This window comes from Nicotiana tabacum, chromosome 8 (assembly GCF_000715075.1).
Source record: "Nicotiana tabacum cultivar K326 chromosome 8, ASM71507v2, whole genome shotgun sequence".
Lineage (NCBI taxonomy): Eukaryota > Viridiplantae > Streptophyta > Magnoliopsida > Solanales > Solanaceae > Nicotiana > Nicotiana tabacum.
Genome location: NC_134087.1, coordinates 143,408,547 through 143,418,323, shown reverse-complemented (window position 1 = coordinate 143,418,323; position 9,777 = coordinate 143,408,547).

Sequence of the window (9,777 nt, the reverse complement as noted above, 5' to 3'; positions counted from 1 at the left end):
TCTGTATTTTCAAAATTTCTTTCTGCTTACGTTCTTTTTGTTTCTTTTGAGTTCAAAGTTCAAAAGTTAAGGATAGGAATCCTTAAGTTTGACTTGCAGGTTCAAAAGTTAAGGACTGTCTGTCCTTAACTTTGACTTACAAGTTCAAAAGTTAAAGACAGACAGTCCTTAACTTTGGGTTTCAAGTTCAAAAGTTAAGGACAAGAGTCCTTAAGTTTAACTTGCAGGTTCAAAAGTTAAGGACAGACAGTCCTTAAGTTTGAATTACAGGTTCAAAAGTTAAGGACAGATAGTCCTTCACATTGAGTTACAAGTTGAAAAGTGAAGGACACTTGGTCCTTAACTTACAGTTCCAAGTACAAAAAATAAGGACACTTAGCCCTGAAGTGTCACGACCCTAAACCCGGACCCGGTCGTGATGGTGCCTCTCGTGAAGACAAGGCCAGCCAACAGTTACCCATTTCAGTTTTAAGCAAATAACAATGAGAATTAAGTCTAAAACATGATAAATGACCCAACATTTAAGCAATCAACAGTACAATATGCGGAAAAACACCCTAACCCAGCCCGATACCTGAGTGTCACTAGTCATGAGCATCTAAAAATTTGGAATACTCAGAAAAAGTCTATAGAGTTTAATACAAAAACTAAAAACAAGGAGAAATAAGATAGGGAAGAAGCTCTGGGCTGCGAATGCCGACAACTACCTAAAGAATCTTTGAATTCGCCTGAGATGGAAAGATCAACACTCGGGAGCGGGACCATATACGCCTGAATCTGCACACAGGGTATAGGGAGTAAAGTGAGTACTCCAACTCAGTGAATAATAATCATTGATAAAGACTGAAAGCATGAAATCACGTAAGGCACATTATAGGCTATAATGAAGCATTAAAACGGGTAAGAACAGTGGTTTAGTAAAGATATGTAAAATCATATAAGTTTAGTTTTAAACTTCAAGAAATGCCTATTCAACAATTAAACAGGTAAATGACAGACAGATAAACACATAAAGGATTTCCCCTCGGGCAAAATGTCAACAATACCAGCCCCTCGGGCTATATCTCACATCACAATGGGTACCCGCACTCACTGGGGCGTGCAGACTCCTGGAGGGGCCCCTTACAGTCCAAGCACAATATCAAGTCATCTCGTGGCATCATCACTAGGCTCTCGGCCTCATATCAACAATCCACCTCGTGGCGTACATATCTCAGGCCCTCGGCCTCATAATCATAACCAGTGTATCCTCACAACATAGGCCCTCGGCCTTACTCTGTCAAAATCCTCACAAGCCACTCGGGCAATAGCAAAACATGATTCTCAGCTCAAAATATCATTTATAAGATCATTTAAGTGTTGAAACAGAGTAAGCATGGCTAAGTTATTAAAGTAGTGGAATATAGCATGACTGGGTTCAAGTATAAAGTCAAAACAGTGAGGAAAGTTCAAATAGTTGGCACGAGGCCCGAATGTGGCACAATCCCCAATAGTGCATGACTAATTACGGACTAATTCACAATTCCCAATAGTGCACAACCCCACGCTCGTCATCAAGCGAGTGAGTCACCTCAATATAGCACAACGATGTGCAATCCGGGGTTTAATACTCTCAAGACATCATTTACAATCATTACTCTCCTCAATCCGATCAAAACTCTAGCCCGCAACACCTTTGCCCCTCGAATCGGCCTCCACGCGCGTCGAATCTATCCAAAATTAGAACCACGGTGTCAAAATATGCTAAGGAAATGAAGCCCAAGCGAAAATAATCAATATACAAGACAAATCCCGAAATTACCAAAACCCGACCCCCAGGCCCATGTCTCGGATTCCGATAAAATTCACATCAATGGATTCCTTGTCACTCCCTGAGTTCATTCATACCAAAAGCATCAAAATCCATCCACAAATGACCCCTCAAATCCCAATTTCTAGGTCTCCAATTTCAAGCCTTAGTTCTTGAAATTTAGGCTTAATTTCCATGATTAATTAGGTAGATTTCACATTAAAATCGAGTTATAAGCCCATGAATCTGACCTCCAAGTGATTCCCCTTGAATCCTTCTTCAATACTCTTCAAAAAGCTCCAAAAATGTTCAACAATGGTGATAATAAACCCCACAATCGCGGACAAGATGACTATTTAAACATTCTGCCAAGGCCTGAAATCCTTCTTCGTGAACGCGATCAAAGCCACGCGTTCGCGAAGAACAAATCAACTTTGAACATAAATTCCTCTTCGCAATCGCGACCACCCACTCGCGAACGCGATGGCTCCTCCGCTTAAACCTTCGCGAACACGATGAACAAACATCTTCTAACCCAACCGCTCAAATTCCTCTATGCGAACGAGATACCACCTCGCGAACGCATTGACCAAACGTCTAGCCCTTTACGAACGTGTAGCCTTCCTCGCGAACGTGAAGGCTTAACTCCAGCCTTCATCAACTGACCCTTCGCGAACACGAGGACCTACTCGCGAACGCGAAGGTCATTTCTCTGCAGCACTGACCTGCAATTTTCTGTAGTTCCAAACTTCATGGAATGGTCCGATTGACCACCCGGAACTCACCCGAGGCCCCCGGGACCTCAACCAAACATGCCAACATATCCCATAACCTCATTCAAACTTGTTCGAACCTTTGGAATGCTCAAAACTACGTCAAAACACCAAATTCGCATCGGATTCAAGCCTAAGAATTCCAAAATCTTCTAAATTACGCTTTTGATCAAATACCCAACCAACCACATCCGAATGACCTGAAATTTTGCACACACATCCTAAATGACACAACAGAACTACTGCAACTCTCAGAAGAATGCCTCAAGACCCCGAGGACATGGAGCCACGATCGAATCCCCTCCCTCGAGAATCGTCGTGGCCCGACTCGAAGAAGACAGAGGTCGAGGCTAGAGAATAAGGGGAATCTCCCAAGGCACACGGCTAAAATCTGCCAGAGCCAACCTATCCAGAGCCTATGCCGAAGCGTCGTATCTCGCCATCCCATCTCCATGCTATACAATTAATACATGTTGTGTTCTAGACGGGTTCCCCTGCTATGTAAAGGGAACCTACACTACTTTGTAAGGGGATGATGTTGCTCCAACTATTTCTCCGCAAGATCAATAATCTCTCTCTCTCTCTCTCTCTCTCTTTTCTCTCTAACTTCCTCATTCTTATTGGCTTGAGACCACTCTTAGCATCTATAGTTTTCATACTTGTTCTTCATTTATTGCTCGGTATTGGCCATAAAGAGACTTGTTTAATCATATCTTAACTGTTATCCCATTCCCAACTACCCCCGATAGCTCGAGATCGAGCCGGATATCGACCTCGAGGTCTTCCATCGACCAGTCCAAAGCCAAGGCAGCAAGCCCCTCGGTTTGATTACTGCCCCCTTTTATCTTGTATTTTTTCATTAAACTTCATATTCTTAGAACCATCTGCTCAAAAAACTAGCATAAAAATAGATCATGTATTTTTAGAATCCCATTTACAAATTTAATTGTTGTTACCATTTTCACGGTAAATAGTTTGGCGCACACCGTGGGCTAATAATAATAGTGATTATTTTCTTGTTGGTTCCATTACAAAAATGCAAGTTATCTTTCAAACTTTTTCTTGTCCAAGATTTCTTGATTTCAGGTCAAAATGTCTGGCTCGGTAAACAGAGTCGGGAATGACAACCTCGAAAACCATGGAGAAAACAGTATGGCTAAACCAGTCGTTGGATCACCACCGCGGAACCCTAATAACACACCTGGACCGGTTCCGGCAGATGCGGTTTCACAAGACGCTCAACAGGTCGACGAAACCTCACACACCGATGGAAGCATACAACATGGCGACCAACAAGAAGCCGAAAAAACCCCAGCCCTGGAAGAATAGGAAGTTAATCTTCATGTTATTTTTGAAATGTTGTAGGCACAACAGTTGGCCGTCACTCAGTTACAAAGGCATCCGAAGAGTCCCAGCATAGCGGCGCCGGAAACAGCTCCCCCCGCCAAGCAAGTACCCGAGAGATGAAGCAGTAATGGATCGGTAGCCGAACATTCCATAGCAATGATACTGGAGGATCCCACCAAAATGATAGAGTTAGATGAGAAAATGATAGCAGTCAACAATAAGAAGGTTGAAACATATAACTTCAAAGTTGACCAAATCCCGAGCGTACCCCCGGTCTTGAAAGGTGTAGATTCGAGGAAGTTTGTACAACGTCCGTTCCCTGAGGAAGGGTCCCCGGAACCCATTTCAAAGAAGTCCAGAATGCCAGAGCTCCATAAGTACAATGGGACCTCAGATCCAAACGAACACGTCACCACCTATGCGTGAGCAGGAAAAGGCAATGACCAACGGGATGATGAGTTCGATCCCGCCTTATCGAAGAGGTTCAGGGAAACACTTTCAAAAGGAACCATGATGTTGCATCATAACCTAGCGCTCGATCCTATAAATTCGCCTACCATACCGGCAGATTCCTCTGTAAAGACGCACGTCGATGCTATCGAAGTAGTGACAAGAGAGCCCGACACTTCTAGGGCCGAACAAAGGAAAAATGAAATTCCACAGGAATTCACACCTTATTCCCTAGTGGAACGAATGAAATTGCCCCCGGCCTCGAATGACTGGGCAACACAAGCCTTTACTCATAGCCTAAATAGCCCAAGACCGACGATCTCAAGGCAGTTCAAACAAAACTTGATCAGGTACCCAGCCAAGACCTGGTCGGGGGCCCGTACCCGACATTGGTTACAAATAATGGTCATGGATGGCCATCCGGGAGCCCCTTCGGGTTCACTTTACTCAAACAGGATCCCGGCAAAGAAACCAATGCCAAACAGAAGAAGGTACCGCATATGCACCGCAGACAGGAGGGACGCCCCGAGATGCTATCTACCTCGCAAGCATCGGAGAATGGCCCGAGGGCAACATCCTCGAGGAATCGATGACAAATCCAGATTCAACGAGGACGCATGGTCGGCAAGGGCACCTTGCCCGTCAGAATACAATTTCCACATCCATGTATCAAACATCGCATTTGTCGTAGGCGAAATCAGGGACGTCAAATGGTTCGTACCAACTCAGCCGAATTTCCCTCAAAGGAATCGTAGCCTGACATGAGAACTACATAGCATGTGCGGCCACAAGGTCGAAGATAGCCATCAGATCCGAAGGAAAGATGCCATGTCGCTCAACAAAAATCACCCCCGAGAATTGACGAGTAAACGAATTCGAGTTCCGTCCCAGTACGAAAGGCGGCCTGGAGGAACAAAGCAAGCGGGCCGTAGCACACTACCACAAAAATGGAGGAGCAACAACCCTTGCCAAGGACTGGTAAAAGGGAAAGCAAAATTTTTCGCCACCGGAGAAAGGCAGATCTGGGGATATACCCCTAAGGACGCCCTTAAGTCCAACAAAGAGGGTACCGAGACCTCGTCTCGATCTCGCAATGACGCACTGGTAACCTTCTTCCTCACTCGATCCGTTTTAAATTAAAAAAATGCACATAAGTGCATGTGGCTCGATCAGCATTGATGAGCCAAGGATGATGGGGTGGCTCGAACCGCCAGGTCATAACATAACCACCTCTCGAATCTGTGATAGATTCCAAACGCTGATCGCTACGACAACAAGAAAGACCATTTTCTTAGTACGACATGACTAGCCCAGGCCGGAATGCTGAGTTCCATGTAATCAAGGGAGGCACAAGGCACAGATGCCTTATCCAGGCGACCACGGGCACATCACCTGAGGACAGGTTTGCCTCCACTTTGCCAGAAAGATGAAATCCCACACGAGGGATGGAATAATAACCATTGGCAGGATGCAATACCCGAAAAGGGGAAATCCCGCATCACATGACACATCGCCTACACATCCCGCGGTAAAGAAAAACTACCTCCCTCTTTCGTTATTTTTCACTAACCTGTATGCAGACATCGGGTCTGGGCATTCAGGAGTTCTAACTCTGCCCGAAGACCTCAAGGCCTTAACAGAAACTGCCACTCTCTTTCCCCTCGGCCAGACTTCTGCCCCAAAGAGGGTCTTGCCGGCAAGGTACTTAGCGGAGCAACGTACCCCTGAGGAGGATCCGACAAGATCACAGGCCTTCTTCTGCAATCAAACAATGAACGACACCCCCCCCCTTTTTTCTTTGAAGGCACCGTCCGCTCGGAAGGGCCGGGGAACGGCAGACTGAGCCCCAATAGCCAAATAGTCTAAGGAGCCGCACCCGCGCGGGCCGAGCTCACAACAATGAAACGATATATGTTTACGCCAAGCAATAAAAGAATATCTTTCAGCATCTCACACTCCAAGAAAAGGAATTTCAGCACACCCTCAGTAGGGGTTCCCCCGCCAAATGCGTCTCGAAATACTCAGAGACTTAGCATTAATAATTTCGCACCCGCACGACCCCAGGTTCGGAACTCCAGGCTCATAAAGCCTCACCAAGGTAACTCCGATCTCACGAATAACGTCCTTCGAGTCGAAGCAAATTCAATGACTCAGAGACTGTCTCCAATCACCAAACACTAGAAAACCCGAAGCTGTAAGACCCCCAGCGGGAAGACTCAGTATAACCAGATCTATTTTACATAGCATGACAAACTGTAAGACCTCAACAGGCATGACAAACTACAAGACCTCAATAGGCATAAAAATTTTGTAAGACCTTTCTACAGGCATAAAACTCAATCCCGAAGTTTAGGCTATACGTCGCATTTGTAAGAGTCCTGAAGGGGCATACCCTCGGTGTAGATGCCTAAACTATCACTCGGGATCATAAATGGCTCTGGCCAAACACATATGACTATGATCAAAACGGCTGCTCCAACCAAATTAATGCGACTCGGGGACGCCCAACTATCACTAACAAAATCGCAGGCCATTACTTCGAATATACTTCGAAAAGAACTGATTAAAACAGGCTTCCCTCAACAGGCAAACGGGCTTCGACCATGTCAGCTCCAAAAACACAAGGCTTCGAGCTACTCAACCTACGAGCTAAAAACCTTACGAGGTGCTGGAATATCACCGCTAACGACTTGAAATCGAGGTTCTTCTAGAATCGACGACAGGTCAAGCAAAATCATTTCAAAAAGACCTTAACGAGAGGAAAACAAAGCCTACAAAAATGCCCACGGGGAAAAGTGTAAGAGCCATTGTCATCAGCCAAACGAGCCTCCGGGCCGCACACTTAAAGATCTCAACGACCAAATAGTATAAGAGCCTCTGTCGCCAGCTTGAAAATTGAAAACTTGAGGATTAAAATAAGCTCGAATCGTAACCCGATTCGGAGATCGGATCCAAAATAATTAACTATAAAATGCCCACGTGCAAAAGAATAAGAGCCATTGTCACCAGTCGAACAAGCCTCTGGGCCACACACCTAAAAGACCGCTTCGACTTGAAGCACAAGGGCCATCATTGCCCACCTATTCAGGCACAAAAAAACTTAAGGGTCGATTAAAGCTCGAGTCACAGTGTGACTCGGAGACTGGACCCAAGATAGTTGGAACACAAATGCCCACGGGCAAGGAACAAGGAAAATCACCATCAACCCATGCAGGCACGGGAGATTGGAGGACATGTAAGCTGAAATCAGGGCCCAACTCGAAGACTAGACCTAAACAGTTGGGCAATGCACAAAGGCCCCGACGCCTACTCACGTCAGAAAATGCACTTAAGAACCTCCGGGCCTATCTAGTAAGCTTCAGATCCACAAGGCTCCCGCCGGATATCACAACCAGCCTTCCTGGTCAAAAGCAATGAATAAAGATACAAAAAAGACAAAACTTCAAGTCTTCTCTTATTTACATACGAAAAAGGCGCGCTCTCCATCTACAAATATGTTATGCAAATATCAAAGTACAAAATGGAAAAGCGACGAAATCTACACTCCGCTCCAAAAGGCTACAGCCTGCCAGCCCCAGATTCACTCTTCATAACATCAACAAGAAGGGACCAAGCATCGCGCTCGTCTGCTCTGACTCGATCCAACTCATCCGAGAGAACGAAGCCCCTAACGCCAATCTCCTCGAGTACCTCTCTTCGGGATCTGCAACGAACATATTCCTCGATCCTCTTCTCATGGTCGAGGGCCCACTTTAACTCGGCTTGGGCATCAGTAGCGTCCTTCATACAAATCGCCATCTCCTAATCAGCCTGGTTTCGACTTAATGCTACTTCAGCCCGAGCATCGATTATCTCAGCCCTGATCTTCGAGGGATTAAACTCGAGCTTCTCAGTTATATCTGCTTGAACTGTAGCATTTTCATGAGCCAAGCGGAGTTGGGCCTCGAAGTCGGGGACCTTGGCCAAGGCGCCTCTCTCCTCTAAAGCTTCAGCCTGCACCTGAGCCCTCAGTTCACCGCAAGCATTCCTGACGCGGCCGGCTTCACCCTTAAGGTACTCCTAGGCCTCCGCCTTTTTATGTAGCTAAGATATGCAAAAGGATTAAAGTTAAGGGTCAAAAAGAGCGAAGCGTACACTACGGAAGGTTACCTTCTCCATCAAAAAGCTCTTGTAATTCGAGCTCCAATACGCCTCATATCGCTCGTGCATCAACTCAGCCTCCGTCTCCTTGTTAAGAAGCCTGAGGGACTCACCCTCGTCTAGAGCTTTCCGAAGCCTGGCTCCATGATGGAGCAGCTCAGACCTGAGCCTATCAAAGGCCTACAAAGGAAAATCTCGATAAAGAAAGGAAGATGCGAAATACAGAAGGACTGCACCGAAACTCACCACGAAGTGAAGCCGGCAGACTTCCTTGAAAGCAGAGCACACTCTTGTCGATCTTGCCCCTTCGGCCCTAGAAGAATCAACCCCGAGCAAAGTATATTCGCTTGGAGGAATCACCGTTCTGGAACCAAACACTTCGGGGATAGCAGGCTCTGGAAATGTCCTCTCCTCGAAGAAACGAGACTTTTGAGCCCCATTCAAATCTATATAACACTACGGGTGCAAATCCTATTTATTGACCTCATCCCTCAGCTTGGAGGCCAGCGACTACTTCCCCTCTTCGGAGGAGCGCAGCCTCACCTCAAGGAATCGCCTGATACCTGCAACGGCAAAACTGGTATCAAAGAGAGATGGAAATGTCATCTCAAATATACAAAGGCAAAGGTAGGAGCAGTGTATGCGCACACCCTGGCATTTCGTTCCCCATTTGTCGCGGAACACGGCTCGCCACCTATGCTCATTGCATGTCGAATGGGTCGCCAACCTCCGAATCCAGCTGGGCAGATCAAGAACTTCGCTCGGCGTCCATGAAGTTGCTACAAAATAGGAAGAGACACGATTATCCAACTGGCTTTTACTATGGGCAAATCAAAAGGAGTGCAAGACACCCCACTCACGCACGTAATTCCATCCCTCGAGAAATGGCAAGAGCTCCATGGGTATAATGTCAGCCGTCCGGACCCGGATGAATCGACTGACCCACTCTTGGTCCCCATCTTCTCCGTCATCGACAACAAAGGGTGTAGATGAATGGCACCACAAGGTTAACAGGCCTCGGTGATGGAAGGGCCGATACAACCTGATGAGGTGGCTTAGTGTGAATTCAAGCCCAGCATTCTATGCAAAGAACCTCATCATCAACACCACTCGCAAAAATGACGGGTGTATCTGCGCCAAAGTAACCCAATACTCCAAGAAGAATTCAATCACAACCCTGTTAAGGCAGCCAAATGCGAAGGGATATAGGTATACGTTCAACGATCCATCAGCATAGTCCATAATACTCTCATCCGGGGAAAGCACTTGTAGTGCGAT